The 18579-nt window shown below is 41.3% G+C and overlaps 1 protein-coding gene across 1 annotated transcript in view; it reads left to right on the forward strand.

The window, feature by feature from the left end:
• The window catches only part of LOC308377510 (metabotropic glutamate receptor 4-like), a gene marked incomplete at both ends in the record, with an annotated part of 143737 nt that overhangs the window by 85680 nt on the left and 39478 nt on the right, over positions 1-18579 (forward strand). The gene's annotated exons all lie outside the window — the stretch shown is intronic.

Below are 18579 nucleotides of genomic sequence, written 5' to 3' on the forward strand. Positions count from 1 at the left end.
ATGAATACCCAATAAGCCATGGCATGTCCAATTAGTATCCCACTGGACCAGCCTATTGTGCTGACTTATCCATTCATGTACTTTACTTCCGCGCCACTTCAAAAGGACTTTGCTCTAAGGTTGCTGAGGGTTGAAGCCTTATACACAGGATTGCAATACTAAACAGAAAGAAGTAAACAGTTAGAACAGTTTCTTCATTTGAAAAATAGACTTTTTTCTAATGTAATTCTTATATGTATAAAAATATGATGATATATACATTCTGTCTGTTTGTAAAACTAGATTGACATATATTCGTTACACGTGGAGACACAATCTGGTTTTAGAACTTATTTTGTGTAAGAGGGACAGAAAATAGGACACCAGGCACATACAACAGTACTGGAAAATGGGGTAATGGGGGATTGGAGAATGCTGGCTGATCTTGGAAGGCAACTTCAAGTTCCACAGTGTATTGTTGTGACTGCTATGAGACAGGATATGGTGTTGTATTCTGAGTGTGAGCGCATTGTTTACTTTGTTGAGTTAATTGATTCCCTTTGAAGATGTTATTGATGAAGCCTTTGAAAGGATGAAATATGTGAAACTGGTTGTGGAGGAGTAAGGAAGCATGGTTGTCAAGCACACACAAGACCAGTTGAGATAGGTGCTAGAGGTCTTGTAGCTGAATCAATCACTTCTGTTGGATTTCGGTTTTCGAGGACGGTCACTCAAAGGAGCTTTAAAAGAGCTGAAGCTGCTGAAAAAGCGAGCCAGTGGATGCAAGCCTCAGGCGCTCACAGATTACTTGGGGGCGAGAGTATTACGTGAAGAAGCCTGGTGCCAAAAGATCTTCCAGAAATTGGAATGCAAGCATACATTGACACCATGCAAGAAGAACCCAGATGGACAGGCATTTGTTTGTTGTGGGGAAGTCTCTCAGTAATGCATGGGTGTATCCCGAGATGTATTGTTGAGATGTTGTTATCTCTGGTATTGACATATGTCCTAAGCCATCATGAACCTGGAGGGTGGTGGGTTTGGGATACCAGACACCACTGTTGAGCCCTCTGGATGTGTCGTTGGCTTAAGTCAATGAAACACTTACAAAGGAAGGTGACTACTTGACAAACCGCAGTTAAATGATAATGAAGACATGTTTGCTGTTGTTGTTAAGGATCGTTATCAAAATGATGGTTGTAGTGCACCCTGTTTTTATAATACTTAGGCTAGGTTGTTGTGTATGAGTACTTGCATGTGACAGTGAGAGGTATGGCCGCTGTGGAAAGTCCACAACCAATAGCAGAAGGAATTTAACACCTTTTTCTGTGTATAACTAAAATAATTAAAGTATGATGCAAAGTCAGTGTATGAACTACTTTTTCAATACCCTGGTAACCAAACCATGACACGGACATCATTAAACAACTAAGCCACACTCTGAATTCAATTTTATAGTGCTTTTCTAACACATTGGATTTTTTTCTTCTTCGAAAGCAGTCTTTACCAGCCACAGTATATCAGGTTTAATAAAGGCTTATTTTCAGCACACAGCATACAGAAAGTGCAAACACTGATTTCATATTGAGACTTTGTTAAGGAGTCTGAGTCAGGATTAACCACTGAACTATAGTACAAGATAGAAGCGAGTGTTGTGCTTACTGAATATTTGACTTCCACACACTTGAACACTTGAAACTTGGTCTTAAGGAGAACTTTTGCTGGCTTTTGTAATGTATTGTGCACGACTCTGCTTCAATTTCTAGGGCAACCCACAGTATCTAATGATGCAGTAAGTACTGAATGGTTCCATTAAATTGATAAGTGTTCTACCAACTTATGTTATAATGTAAGGATTTTAAAACAAAACATATCTTCGGTTACACCAAAAATTGTCATTCAGACTGACAAACCCCTTTAAGTCCCCTATATAATGAAAACACAGTCGGTTATTGATGAACTAAAAGCACTATGAAGCCTATAACACTATGTGTTATCATTTCTAGCCCTCCCTTGGAACTAAAGCCATGTGATGCTGCTGGAGACAATCTGATCCTAGATTTGTTAAACTACTGGGACACTTCTGCACCTGTTCTGGGAGCTATGCTGAAAATTGTCTCTCAACTCTGTCCCTGTCTGGTCCCCAAGCTCAATGCATCCTCTCTGCGTTTCCCTAAGACCCAGATGAGACTCTTTTAGTTCAGTGATTTGAGTTGGTTGTAGACTTGACTTGTACAGGCACTACTCATCATCCCTGTTGTTGCTGTTGTTGTTTTGTGTTATTGTTGTTCCAAATTTTCATCAGTAGCTCCTTGGACGAGTACCCTCTATATTGCTGCAGCTCTGTCTTAATGAATTAATCAATTTCCTCTCTCGCTCACACAAGCTGCGGTGTCTCTAATGTCTCAGCTCAAATGACGAAGCACATTGTTTTCCCATCAACACTCCCAATCATACTGTGACCCAGGGGACTGGGTAAGGATATTGGTGAGGCCGACAAAGGATTTTCACCAAGAGACTGGAAGCTTATTTTCTCCTTCTACGGAGAGTATATCCTTGATCTGGAACGATAAACCATCAAAAATAAATCCCCCTCTTCCTTAGGAGCAAAAGATAAAAAAAAAAGTCTGAAAAACTCATATTTGGGGGGAAAATAAATCATGAACAGTTGTTTGACACTGCTAAGACAAAATGAACAGGTGGTTCTACTATTAAGTCTTTCATTTGTAACCCTGCCAAAAATCCAATTGTAAGCTTTAGCCCAATTTATGTCATACAGTTTTATGGGGTTTACATCACACTTACTAATTCATTAGTATGCACCACCAAATACAAACATATACACATGCAAATTCGCTTGTGGATGCCCCCCCCCCCCCCACACACACACACACACAGGCTTACACACACACACGCACACACACACACACACACACACACACACACACACACACACACACACACACACACACACACACACACACACATCCACATGCAAGCGATAATGTCACAATGATAAAATAGTACAGCCTTTGTAGTGCCTGAGCATCTGTGTGGCTAGTGCCTCTGTGTGATGAATGGATTTGAAAGCCGGCTTAATTGACACATCAGACAGTGAAGCATTCTGCATTTGCTGATTGATTGGACATGCTAATTGAAATGTGGAGTTAAACATATTAACAAGGCCTCCTGATGGCTCTTCTGATTAATACCATATTTCATGCCATGTTACCACAAATTCCATACCAGTTGTGTAATGCTTGATAGGCGTTTCTGTTCAAATTAATTTGCACATAACCCTCCCAGATGTGCATGGATTTAAGGTTGGAATAAATGGGGAATAGAGGTCTGGTCATTTTTTCTTTTCAGTGTTTGATGATAATTGTGGATTAATGAAAATATATAGGAAATGGCGATTGGGAAAGCCATGAATAATGGCCATGTGGTTTTGTTAATAGATTTGTCACTGTTATTTTCCATTTTTAAGTGTTTGCATTGGTTCATTGTGTACGTGATGACGCATTCACATGTAGAGACCATAAATACACATGAGTGTGTAGCCTTACACTTTCTGCATGCTTTCTTTTTTTAGGTTCTCTTCATTTAAAAGTAGTTTATTTGTGCCATTTGACTGACAAGTGGGTCAAACTCTATCACTGACCTTTTGAAAGCTGAGGAGGAATGCCTATGTGCTGCAATAGTGCTCAGTAATTATTGTCCTTGTGTAGATTATTTCCAATTAAGTGGTCTGTTATTTGTGAGTATCCAATGACAAAAAAATATTATGGGCCCTAGTTCAACAGTGAAACCTTATTCTGCAGGTTGTCTTACATTCCCGTGATAAATTACGAGGTTCACTGAGGCGTGTATTTTAGATATAGGCATGGCAACATAAAGCAATCCTGTCACCATTGTCACAGTGAAAATAAAAAGTAGCCTACATAATCGAATTATTATTCATTATCCATTATTATAACAGTGGAATCAAATGTAAACGAGCAGACTACCCAACGTTATCCTTGTCTGTGACTCAAGAAGGTAGCGCTATGAACTACACAGATTGCCTTCTTTTTCAACAGAACCAAATGTTCCCTTTGAGGGTTTGTACATGTGTGCGTTATTACACGTGTAGAAACCATGGGCAACTTGGCGGTGGGAACACTGATTTAATTGCCTTGGCCTTGTCCTTTAATTTTGTATAACTGGACACCTCGACGGCCGTTGTCCCTTTTATAACATGTTTGTTTGAAAAGGTTAAATCCACTGAAAGACTCAAGTGTTTGGGAAGTGCTAATCGAATTCATTCAATTTAAACGAAATGCTCAGTCCGCAGTACTGCAGTACTGATGTAAATACACAATAATGATGTATGTTGTTTTTTTATTTTCACATGCTATTCAGTCTTATTAGACTGAGGCAGAAGAAGAAATGCTGTGCCACACTAGTGCACCCTTTCTGCCAGGCATTTTCACTCTCAAACTAGGGCCCATACACTGTAAACCTGAACAAGTTCAGAGTACTTAAAACTTTTGATGTAACCGATTACATAATACAATTTGAGTACATATATATATATATATATTTAAGTAAACTTAACTTAAAAATTATACATCTGCTATACTGATTTATTTTGTTATCATTTTCATAATTTTTGAGTTCTCTGAACTCATATTATTCCAAAATCGTTCAGGATTTTGCCTTGTCGGATATTTGTGTTTCTCTGGGTCTTTCACAAACTAGTTATTACGCCCTTACAAGTTTTTGAAAGGGTATCTCCCTTACGTTCCAACTTCTTGCGCAAGCTCTTACTGTAGAGAGAACTGTCATTGGTCGGTCACCTTCCCAGATGTACATTTACGTTTACTTTTATCCAAAGCGATTTACAAGGAATTTTGCATTTATAGATCAGGAGCAGTTTAGGGGTTCACACTTATACACTTGGTAAGGAGAAGTGGGGAATCGAACTAGCAACCTTCCAACCTCTCGATTACTAAACGACTCCTCTACCTTAAGTCTGCTGTCTCCGTCTCTCATCACAAGATCTTTGCAATGGTCTTCTCAACGACGTTGATGACGTCAGCTACTACAAAAATATGAGTTATCAGGCAATGTTTACTCAAACAAATACATTCCGCTACAATTAAAACGTCTTCACTTGCTCAGAAAACTAATACATTTAAAGTTGGGTCAACTAAATACCAGGTTTTAAGTACTGAATACATAATGTTAATAAATTAGTAGAACTGTCTGGGTTTAAAGTGTAGAATGAAATAACTGAAAGAAATCTTCTTGGATATGCCTGCCCTTATAAGAGACACTGGCCTGTAAAATGCATCTTGTAGCCGCCAGCAATTTCATTTCTTTATGGTCCTGGGTGAGAAAGCAGCAATACCCAAGCATCCAATATAGGTCATGATAGAGTATACAGTGACTAAGGCAGCATAGTCTGGGATATTCTAACAGTAAAGGCTGGAGAGACTATCCCCAGACACTTCACCCATGGCCACCATTCACCACTACTAGTCCATGTTGGGACTGAATAGTATTGACTCACATAGAGGGGAGAAAAATCATTCAGGGTACAGGAAAAGTAGGACTGTTCAATCAATATGTTCTGAATGGGTCTGTATTTTCCAGTGTTATTATTATGGAAGGTCTGTGTGATTTCATGAGTAACTTGAACGTCCTTTATCACTAAGATGAGGTGTATTGAGTTGAATTGTTTCTCAACACAATATAGTAATTGAACTGAGGTCAAGAACACTGTCCTGAGCAAAGTAAAATTACTCCATAGATGTATTATGTGTATGTTCAACAGACAGACTTCTGATTAAGGTTTTGGTTGGCATGATGAAAATAAATGGTCAATCTATTATACCCATCTGATTGATGTGCATTATTGATTGAACAATAATTTAGGAACCCTTTGTCCACAGGCCTCATTGTAATGTGGGGCAGACTACCCCAAGAAGGCAAAGAGGTAATTTTGTGCGGTAGTTTAATCAGGACCTCTTCCGAAAAGCAGAATCAATGAATCTATTTATAACAGTGAAAAGCAGACCAATGCGCTGTTTCCATGCATCTCGTCTAACATTGTAAAGTCACGTCATGCAACATGACCTGAGAGCTCTAGATTCAAACTCAATGCCTTTGATAGAATGTTAAATGGTGTGAACCGAAACCATTAGGGAACAACTAACTGAAAAAAAAAATCAATATCCATATAACAATGTTAGTTGCAAAAAAATCTATTTTTTGCTAATATTGATTCCCTAGTGACAATTCTGAGATGAAGCCAGAGATTCCCTAGTGACTGTGAGATAAAGCCAGAGATTCCCTAGTGACAGTGAGATGAAGCCCACCCCCACTGCTCCTTCTCAAAGCCAATCCAGGACTGACCTGAGAGCTCGGCCTTTTCTTCCTACTGCAAACAGGCGAGATTGCTTGAACATTTTTTCAGCTGTTTGCCAATAGCAAACATACCTCGCCGAAAACATATGAGAGAACACAGATTTCAAAGGCTCCCCGGCAGTCTTTTAAGATGCGGTTAGATGCTGGTTGACAGTATTCAAGGGCAGTATTTCTTGACTGAGGCTGCCATTTTCTATTCTATCTTTTTCTATATCTAGGGGGTATGTTGAAATATTTTTATATCCACATTATCTCGAAGCAACTCTGCAAAGCAATATGCATGATGGCGCATAAAGGAATGATGGAGAGATGCCACAAAGCTCTACAGATAAAAATGCTTGATGATTGACAGGTGGCCCTTGTTGGCAGCAGGTCTTTAGTGTCATGAATAAATATGTAATTGATGAGGTTTTGTGGCTGCGAGTATTGGCTTCACCTGGTTGAGATCAAGATTAGTAAGCCACAAGGATCTTATGACTGCAAGTTACTCCAACCATTTGGCATGAGACGCATGCTTTTGCAGTCCAGTTTAGGTTATATGATATAGCCATGCTGCAGTCGTATCCGTTAATGGCATCTCATAGCAACATTTCAAATGGAGAACTCGAGATGAGTTGGTCTTTATGTGCAGGCATTTTGTGTTTTTGGATAGAAAGTCAGGATTAGCACTATTAGCGTGACTGTAAAAAGGCTCTGCAGCAGCCTGCAGTGAGACAATGACGTTGAGAGGGTTTAGAGCATCATTGCACTGCTCACATTAGAGAGGGGAGGGTTTCAAGGGAGCCAAGGTCCCCTGCTGATGGCAAACGCCTTCCAATACCCCAAAACAGACACACACACCCACACATTCTATCACACGCAGGCGGACACACACCACATGCACATACACACACACACACACACACACACACCAAAGACACACACAAAAACAAACTCCCAATCCCACACCATAATACAAACATGCACGCACACACTCATTCTCTCTCTCTCACACACACACATACATACCCACACACACACTCTATCTCTCTCTCTCTTACACACAAACACACAAAAACAAACTCCCCGCCCCACACCATAACACAAACACACACGTACACACTCATTCTCTCTCTCTCACACACACACACATATTCACACTCTCTCTCTCACACACACACATCCCATACTCCCCTGCCTTTGTGGTGTGCTCAAAAACAGTAGAAATCACTCAATGCCACACAACTGTGAAGTGCTTGGCCCTACAGTGTATCTTCTGGTCAGGCTTCATTTTTCACAAGTGATGGCTCCGTCAGATCGCAGGGGCCCAAGAGGCCCCTGGAGGAAATGAGTCAGCCCGTTCGGAGGTTTTAGTGCCCTGCCTGCCGCTGCCACCCTGCATAATTCATGAGCTAGTCTGGAGCTGTAGCCTCAAGGCTCCAGGCTGCAGGTGGAGCTCAGAGATCTGTGGGATAGTTCACGGGTTACTGTAAAAACAGGCTACTCACAAAATGCCTGACCACCTTCTCGGATGATAAAAATGATATTTGAGGATGCACAGACAGTCGGCCATGTTCAGTGCGCTGCTTATTTGTGGAGTGTTATGGTGTTTGACAGTAAAGTGGTTGGTATTTGCAAACAAACTCTGACGAAGCAGAGCTGTATTATGACTTCCTAAACACACTGGAATAAAAATATAAGATAAGATAAGAAAACTGAATGTAGAAAAAAAACAGATGGAAATCCTCAATCCAGATGAGGCATTTGTTGACAGGATCATGACAGATCATACACACACACACACCAAAACACCTTAACTGAATCATAACAGAACAACTAGAGGGAGAGAAAGAAATGTGCATGGTGACCTTTTTCAATGCATCAAAGTTTATAATTGTTACTAAAACTGTCATGAGTTGTATTGATGAGTATAAACTTAACCCAACATTGTCTTTCACACACTGTCAGACATACCTAGTGAACATTCAGTATAAACCTGAGAGACATAACACCTGTCGGTGGGACTCTCTCCTTCAGTGACTGGCACAGTCAAACACGCTGTCTTTGTGTGGCTGGGTGAGTCCAATCAACAGGCTATTCTGCGGTATTGAGTAAATAATTACAAGGAATGCAATTTCAGATGTTCAAGACAAAGCATTGAGGCGATTTCCTGTCAAATACCGCTACCCGTTGCGGATCGATGCAACAGCCATTATCATTTTCCAGCTTTATTAATGAGTCAGCTCAAAGCTACTGGAGAGAATAATAGTCCTTAATTTAGACAACACCTCTGCTCAGATGGGGCAGAGTTTTATTGATCATTTGGGAGAGGGCCATTTTCATGTTGCATAACTGGATGTTAAACAAATAAGTTAAATACTGAACTCCAAGATCATTATTGTTGTAGACCTTCACTGGTCACGTGCATATTATAGTATTTACACCATGATGGGGTATGCACGTTTGAATAAAGACACGTCTGCATCAAAGAGTTTGGTCTTTAATTGGTCTCTGGTAGTCTATGCCATGGAAATAATTGACTAGTGAAGAGTGTGTAGCACACATAATAACATCAAACAAATAATAATATAAATATCATTTTATCACAAATATATTCTGACATCTGTGGTTAATTAATCTTTCCTTTAGAAACCCCTTTCACTTCAGGACTCCAGTTTCATAGTGTCTCACTCAATCTGAATCTGCTCTATTTCCCCCCATCTAATTTAATGCAGGAAAGTGTAGGCAGTTGGTAGAGTTGAAAAGAGAAAAAAAAATTGTTTGTTCTTGAGACAGCTTGAACACTTTTTAGGAGGGAAGTTTTAGATGTTTTGGCAGCACAATCTCGGATCTACAGTTTGCATTGCATGAATAACCAGAGCAAGATAATTAGTCTCAAAGGACAGGCATAATCTTGATTGATTTGTCAACTCTGTCTAATTTGAATTTGCAGAGGTCTCCTTATGCACAAGACCGTGAAACAGATTGTGTGTGTATATATAGGTATATATATATACACAAAAGTGTGAGGCAGATTTTTATATAAGATGTATATATACTGTTTATTTATAAGATGTGAAAAAAGTTTCAAAGCTGTAGACAAGGTTTTTTAATACCAGGACATTTAGGAGCTATGGTCCTCAAAGTCCTCAAAGTACCTCTTTGCCTCCCTCTGCACTCAGCGGATTCAAACCTATTTATGTACACCAGCACATAGTTTTTAGCCAGCATTGTGTTGGCAGGTGTGTGCCATAATACTTACTTTATCCAGCATTTCAGGTGCCTATGGCTGTAATGGCCAAAAAGAATGGCTACTCATCTGGCGGTTCTTTCTTGGATGAGTAATATACTCCTGGCGGCAGAGCAGTCCTACTTCTCTCAGGGCTGGAGACACACAACTTTGTATTGCTTAGCCTGTCCTTGTTTCGAATGGCTTTTACTGTTCTTATCGTACATTGGTGTAATAACTGTCCTTGTGGAGTTTTGTTAGTTTAAAAAAAAAAAAAAAGGTTGCGGTGTGCAATCAACGCAAAGGTGCAACGCAAAGATGTCAGAGGAGAGATAAATGGGGGTAACTATTGTGCTCTGTCACCTGCCTCGTCTCTTTGCCACTTCAAGTGGGCAAGGTAGGTTCTCCTTGGGGAGTTGAAAACTGCTTATGGTCAAATTATCAGTGGGGTTGCTGTTGTTGCTGTGGGACTGGCGGCCAATTGAGAGCGCGGGGGGGGGAACGGACATGTCAACACAGACATGTAGTTTATCCATCATTTCTATGGTGTGTTTAATACAGTAAACCCACTTGGCCACTGGGCAGGGTGTTTCAGTTTTGCTAGTAATCAGAAAATATTGCCCAGGTCCCAGCAGCAATTTGAAGCGATTTGTTGTAATTGGACTTACTGTGCCGTTGCATACATTGCTGCTCAGCTAAATTGCATAACTGCAGTCCCTGTACATTTATAAACACCTTTGCTAAGTCTTTGCTAAGATTCGTGTGTAGATTTTCCCAAGATCTTTACTCATATATACACACACAAACACATACAGTACGTATATAATAACATATGAAGATGTTTAGCATATGTGAATAAGTTCTACACTACAGTCATAGAGTCTGTTCTGTACACTTCAGTAACTGTCTGGTTTGGTTCAGCCACCAAACTGGACAAGAACAGACTCAAACGGACAGTCAGGTCTGCTGAAAAGATCATTGGTACCAACCTGCCCACCATCCTAGACCTGTACACCGCCAGAGTCAGGAAACCGGCAGGAAAAATCACACCCTGGACCACTCACACCCTGGAAACAAACTTTTCAAACACCTCCCCTCTGGTAGGCGTTACAGATCTCTGTTCACAAAAACCTCCAGACACAAAAACAGTTTCTTCCCCCTTGCCGTCTCACTATTGAACAACTCACAGTAACATACGCACATATTTATCCATGTAGCATATATATTTATCCCTGCACTTCTTGCACTCTCCACTTTCTTCTTTGCACTATTGTAAAAATTCACAGCTCCTGTACATACTTTGTCAAACTTCATAGACCATTGCACTGTTTGTTTTTGTTCATAGACCATTGCACTGTTTGTTTTTGTATTGTATTGTGTGTGTTTTGTATTGTGTTGTAATGTTTTTTATGTGTAATATATGTGTAAGCACATTGAGAGTCAGTTCACCAGGTCAAATTCCTTGTGTGTTTTAACTTACTTGGCAAATAAAATCTGATTCTGATTCTGATAATAGATTTGACAGAATGCAAGTTTTTTTATACCGTCCCTTGGTCCTATAATTCGATGTTTGAATACTATTGTTGGTGATGGACAAGGGTGGTGGCATGGTGAGACTACCATGGAAATTGCCAGGCTACTCTGCTGAACAACCATAAAATGAAAGAGTTTAACAAGGTTTCCTCTTTTGTATTAAATAGATGTCATTGCTGCAGGCTACCTTGATGCTTCCAAGCACATGTACAAGTTCTGCATCAGTGATGTCTTCAGCCTTTTCTGAGCCAGTTGTAGAGCAGGAGCACAGTGTTGTTTTTACCTGATCCTATTGTTCTTGCTTTGATGTGGGCACCGGCGTGTGCCTGTGCAATCGACAAGGCTTCACCTAAATTTGGATCAACTCAAATTAAATGATGAATGATCAACACTGCAGAGAAGGGCTGGTGAACGAGCAACACTGCAGAGCTGCAATATGGTGTGGGCCCTTTTTTCATCACCACAGGGGGGTTGCTGTGTATTAAAAGGTACTCTCCACCAAGAATGCAACTGTGGAACTGGAGAGGCAATGGCTTCGTGTCAGGGGAGGTGGTATTTCTGGTCGTGCTCTGCTATGGTGACAGCCCTCGGAGCTGTGAGCTCACGTGCCCATGTTCCATCACACACACATTATCTCAGTGCTGCCCGTGGAGCACGCCCCCCGCTGATTCATGCAGATTAGCCAGGTATCTGGATCACAGCCCTCTGCACAGAGATGTGTCACAGACAGAGAGCGTGCGGATGTTCTTCTCACACTTATCAAAGGGTGCGTGCCTGTGATGTTGTCTTGGCGTAAACACAGCAAGGAGCATGTGCACCTCTCGGGACAGATAGATAGCACACATATCAGTTCACTGGAATTTATAGATTTTATAGTGTTTATAGATTTGACTGTATGATCAAGCTCATACAGCTGAGAGACATATGTGGTATTAGCCCATAAAATATCAATGTTTCTATTAAAAGATAAAGATTTTTTTTTGCTTCCTTCCAATATCCTATTTAAATATCACTTCTTGGTATTTCAGAGGTAAATAAATCATACAGTTGGGAGCACATTGTGTGTATGAAGACACAACAAGAAATGAGATTAGATGGTAAGATCTCACATATGTTCCCTGTGCCCATCCCAGAAGATAAAAAAAAGCAATCAGCCCCCGTGAGTGGGCTGTATTTAATTTTTATGGCGTGAATGTTTCCCCCATGGGCCGTTAATTGCTGTGCAGATTGTTGCTCAGCTTCTCTGCAAGCAGATCGTGAGTGGTGCAGGCCCTCCCAGCTGTTTCTGAATATAGGGGGGGTTTCTCTGCCAGGGTTGGAAATAGAGAAAGATCATGAATAGCATGAGAATTAGATTTTGTCATAGTTTGGAAATCAGATGTATTTCATTATGCGTAAAATGGTTAAACTTTCTCCATGAAAGTTATGACAGGAAATTGATTCAAAGTATAATAGACTTGTCCAAAAAAGGAGAAACATATATTCACTTTCCCGTGAATAGTAGCCGTGGATATTATGGGGAAAAATGATCATAACGATGATGATGGTAATTAGAATTCATCTTTTAAAAAAAACATGTGAATCGAAAAGGTAGATTTCCTCCAAAACTGCATAGAGCAGAAGGAATCATTAGCTCCCATGCCTCTCTTCAATTTATTATTTCTAACTGACTGACACATTGTCATTACCTATGAATGGAAAGTCAACCTGGTAGATTGGCAAAGATAGTGAATTACAATGATGGGAGATATGCTCAAGCTGTGCTGTCTAATTAAAACTAGACCTGCAGCTAACTGAAATCTAGGGTTGTCTTTTTTGAGCAAAAGAAGCACCAGTTTCCGGAAGGCACTCATTACTGACAGATTATTACCTCACATAAATGAAACACTGCAGGAAATGCATAATGAGGCAGAATCATAATTAGATCGATAAAAACAAATTGCATTATTAACAACGAAGTGCACTTGCCAAGCCATCAAAAAGAACAACTCACCTTCATGGATCAAGCCACCACTTAGACAGTGTATGCACCAGCAGTTGTGTGGTTCTGGGGGACATTTCTGAGGTAGATCTGGACTCCATTTCTGCACTGGACTTCAGCAAACAGCTTCAGGGCACCGGAGTCTGCCACGCTAGCAAAGAAGCTTAAACCCAAGGGTGCTTGCATCAGTTGTTAGCCCGTCTCTTTAGGCGTCTGGGGAATGAGCTTTGCACACTGTACCGCTCTGAACCTGCTGGCCTATGTTACGTGAGCAATCCAAACAGGAGGGGGAAAAAACATGGCAATGACGCATTTTCATTGTGAAAATGTCTCAAACATCCCATGTCTGTGACCTCCAGATTGAGTGTGCTCAGTAGGTCACTCATGAAGGAGGCACAAGGACTCAGTCTTTAGAATCTCCTGAGTGAGCTGTCTGCGTCACTGACGCAGGTAGTCTGTTTGAATTCCCATTTCCTCCCAGCATCTGTTTCTAGGGACTCTCAGTGCCCTGCGGGTGCAGATAAGCGCTCCCTCCATGGAAGTGTGCGATGACGCAGGTCTGAAATACTACTGAGTGGAATTAACGAACTTTAAATGAAGGACCAGATTAGCTTCATATTTTATTTACCTTGGCAGGTGGATACACATACACTATATACAATGACAAGAAGTCTAGAGGTATTCTATTAGACTTGTTTAAACATGTACAGAACATAATGGTTGATCAATGGATCAGTGCACCTAATTACCATTCCAGGACAGTGAGGATGAGTGGAAATGTCTTCTAACTGGCAGAATGGATCTGTCACTACTTTTGACTGCTCATTGGATACAGAGGGTATTGAAACCAATGCATTAAGCAGCTTAATATTAAGGAGCAGTATTGGCATTTAGTTGAGAAATGGCTTGATTAGCCACCACAGAGGGCTCACTTGGGTTCAATCAGTCTAAATAAGACATTAGGTGGGAAGACCACAAGCCTTAATAAAAGCAATCTCTCAGTGTACGCTCCTGTTGGTGTTACAAGGTTAGTTAATGGCCAAGTGAAAACAAAAGAACCTTCCTGAATGTTGCATCTAAGTTATTAATGATATTCCTCTTTAAGAATGGCCTAATGTCTTTTTCAGATAAATGAACATGAATAAATGAATTGCCTATGTGAACAATTGTTATTCTTGAGAAGGCTATGTATTCAATGGGATAGCTTTCTCTGCACCAAAAAAGCTTAATAATTTGATTGTAAGGGGGTAACTCACCTGGCTAGGCTATATTTTGCCAAGCAAGATCAGCACGAGATCATATTGTTTGTCAGGACTGTTGACAGTGTGATGATATCATTATATCTCCAAAACCAGGGACGTGCACAGGAATTTTGAAGGGCAGTTTTTTCACTGCCACGCCCCCGTCATGTAATTGCAAATTTTCACAATATCATTTTAAGCTGTCACTACCCGCAACTGCCACGCCCCCGTCATGGAATCGCACATTTTCAAAATATAATTTTAAACTGTCACTTACCGCGGCTGCCATGCCCCCATCATGTAATCGCAAATTTTCAAAATATAATTTTAAACTGTCACTTACCGCGGCTGCCATGCCCCCGTCATGTAATCGCAAATTTTCACAATATCATTTTCAGCTGTCACTTCATGCGACTGCCACGCCCCCGTCATGCAATCGCAAATATATATTTCTTTCGGAGGGGCAACTTATTTCCTTCGGAGGGGCAACTTCAGTCAAAGAGGGCAAACGGGCAGTTGCCCAAGCAACCTTAGCACACTCCTGTGCACGTCCCTGTCCAAAACCTTTTTGTACAACGTAACCCTAGAAAGAACAGTAGTGGTAGAATCATTTAGAGGAAGAATTGCAAATAGAGGTCAGACAACAACCTTCAAACTGCAGTGATGCATCCTTGAACAAATCCCACGGTGAGCGAAGCCTTTTTGTCTGCAGGAAGAATGCAGTCCTCTGCATTGAGAGTGTTCTCTCATATTCTGTCCGGTGCAATAAACATTGCTGCTCCATAAGTGCCCAGAGCATTTGAGATTCAATCCAAAATATTGCATTGGTGTGCTCGGGGGACTTCTACTGTTTATCTGGCAGCCATGTCAAAATGGCCAAAAAGCCCCCCCCCCACCAATAAACAGATCTTCTCCTCTGCAGTGATATCGGTTGAGCTCTAAAGGAGGATCTAGCGCTCTGTGAACAGAGGAAAGTTCCTTCTACAACAGCCAGTAGGCTTTCAGCTGCATTTCAGAACCAATCAATATTCCTGAATGACACCAGGGTATTTCAGTTTCTGATTTCTGTTTCTGATTTCTTGGGAGATTCTATGATACAGTACACCTACCCGAAAGTGATGCACACATAAGTTATCCTCACTAAACCTTACATTTCAGAATCTGTCTGTCAAAAGAAAAAAAATGATATTCTTACAATAATGTTAACGTTGTTTGTTGAAAGTGCCACGTGACTTCTTTTTGACAGCGCTCAAAATACTGCCTTGTCGACCTGGTTTGTGTAAAATAGCTTTAGCCTATGGAGTGACTTTGAAATCATGGTCTATGTCCGCAAGGCAGTTTCGTCCATTCCCTCCACACTTCCCACAATCAATGGCTCCCCACAAAAAGAGAAAGCTGTCGTTATGATAATGCACTCAAGTGTGCATGATTAGAAATGAAATGCTGATTAGGTCCTCTGCAGGCTGTTCTTGGAAGTTTCTCTCACTGGTGGGTATACTGTGCGAACCCACCGTGACAAATGAGAGAGAGAGAGAGTGAGAGAGAGGGACAGATAGAGACAGAGAGAAAGGGAGTGATAGAGATGGGGTAGAGAAAGAGAGAGCGATAGAGGAAGAGAACTTTTGTTGTCCTCAAAGTCAACGGAGAGTCACTCCACTTTTCATGTAAATAAATGAATTCACGAAAGAAAGTGCTGCAGAAATAGGAAACGTGGTCAGTGAAAGACAAGGAAAGCATCTCACTACCTCTCCAGTGCAAACATAAATTAGTTTTTAATTTTCCGTCTTTGGAATACACATACATACTCACACACATACTACACGCACACACATGCACACACACACACACACAGACACACACACACACACACACACACACACGCGCACACACACACGCACACACACGCACACATGCCCACACACACGCGCACACACGCCCACACACACGCCCACACACACACGCGCACACACGCCCACGCACACACACACGCACACGCACACACACACACACACACACAGAGAGAGAGCTATTGTTCACTCAGTAAAATGCAAAAACTAGGTTGAGGGGTTGGGTCAGAATACTGCACTCCTGAGTCAACCCGCTATGACCACTGACCAGGCCGCTCTCTCTAAATCATTTGTTACCTCACCGGGCTTTCAGCCTTCCCCCTCCCAACTCTCCTTTCCTCTCCTCTCCTCTCCTCTCCTCTCCTCTCCTCTCCCCTCCCCGAGCCCTTTTCCCGGCCCTTTTCCCCTGCAAAGCCTATTACTTTCAGGACTCTATTGGCACTTTGTTTTGTGATCCACCGTGTTGCCCCCGGCAGCCATGAACCGAACCAGAGGGTATTATTTGGACATTGATTGCTCAGTGGCTCGCCTTTGTGCAGGAGCTGGGGAGACAGGCCTTCATTAACATGCAATTTGCTCCGTGGCATTTTGGCAGGAAGACAAAACAATTCTCTTGAAATGTTTCAGAGGGGATTAGAAAGCTTCGCCAAGTAAATTTTTTTTCTTTCCATATCAGATGCCTCGGCCGTGGCCACTGCTTCTCCAGCCAATGACTTAAAGGCTGAATATTCAGTGTTGGAATGGATACGATGGCTGAATATGTTTTCGTTGCTGTTATGGGTTCATTATACGCGTTGTATATATGGGTTTCAAAATCTATCCAGGCTGGTAATTGAGCCTGTTTGTGGTCATCTATGAATAGTGTAGTTGTGTATTATTGTTTGATCATGCAACCTTATTTGTGACCAGCCACTTCAGCACCACTTCAACACCACATGGACACAAACTGACCTGAACTGATGCTTTATTAGACTGTGATGAAACAGTGTGAAAAGCTATCAGATTAACAGCACTAAAAGCAAAGGAAAGTGAATAGACATATGCGGGCCATTAGGATCTGACATGGTGGCACAGAGAGATAACCACTGAAAACAACCTCTTTAGGTATCTCTGCTGTTTGTGGCCTTACGTTTGTGGTAGAGATGCGCGGATGGGCTATTATTTCATCCGCAACCGCATCACAAAACGCATGATCCGTCCGCTATCCATCCGCACCAATTTTTTTGACCAATTTTCAAAACCGCACCCGCCCGCCATCCGCCTGTTGTTTTTAGGTAGCCTATAGGCGCTGTGACGCGAGGCTAGAAAGTTCTTGCCTGTTCTTGAAAGGAGACTGATCCAATGCCGCAAAGATATTTAAAGGATAAAGCCCCTAGTATGAAAGCCTATTGGCTATGTTGTAGCCTATCCCCAGAATATTATCAGTGAGTAGTAACGTCTGTCTCCGATCGATGCACAGGGAGAAACTTTAAAATAGCCAAGCACATCGGCAAACCTGACCTTACCATAGGCTAGTAAGCCTACACTTTTTTTATCATTGTAATAAAACGCAATTTGGTACACCATTTTAATATGGTAATATAGCCTACTGTTTTTAGTTTAGAAGGAAACGCCGAGTCTAGTAATTCCGAAATTTCACTGCATTGTAGGCTTTATACTGTAACAACCCCAACACTTGCCTGCTTGCCTTGCAAATCAAAGTTTTCCGACTATTTTTCTTACCTTCTTTCTTAGCTGGTGATGTTACTGAGCTAGAAGTTTAACTTGTTCATCTCGTGCTGCTAATGCCCAATGTCACTTCTGAGTCAAATCACTCCATCATCTCTTTGAAATTCCTTATTCCACGAGTGGTAGGCTACAATGACTGGCTGTTTTAAAATATAACTAATAGCCTAATGAAACAAAATAACCCAGGCAGTTTTATCTATGACACGTTAAGGCTTCTTCCAATACTGACAGCTGACTCATAGCTTGCAGGTTTGCGGCGTTGCAAAGAGACGCGACATGATAGGGATCGTCACTTAATTTAAACTTTTTTGCTTCCTTTGTTTGCTTTGTATGCATACACGGAACAAGGCCAATTTACTGCCTGATGAAAATTTGATTATTTCAAAATGTGCTTGGATGTAGGTAACGGCATTTAACAATGTGTATATATTTTGAATTTCGTTGGGTAAACCGCCACCCGCCCGAATTTAATTAAAATATTATTTTTTGTCACATCATCCGCCCGATCCACGATTTAACCGCGGGTGCAACCGCCAACCGCGCATCTCTAGTTTGTGGTCCTCTCCCCTAATCCTGCCCCACGCCCCATCCCCAACTCTTTCAGGCCTGATGCGAAACTAATGTGAAACCCCACTACAAGCGTAACCCCTC

Source organism: Sprattus sprattus (genome assembly GCF_963457725.1).
Source record: "Sprattus sprattus genome assembly, chromosome: 16".
NCBI classification, from domain to species: Eukaryota; Metazoa; Chordata; class Actinopteri; order Clupeiformes; family Clupeidae; genus Sprattus; species Sprattus sprattus.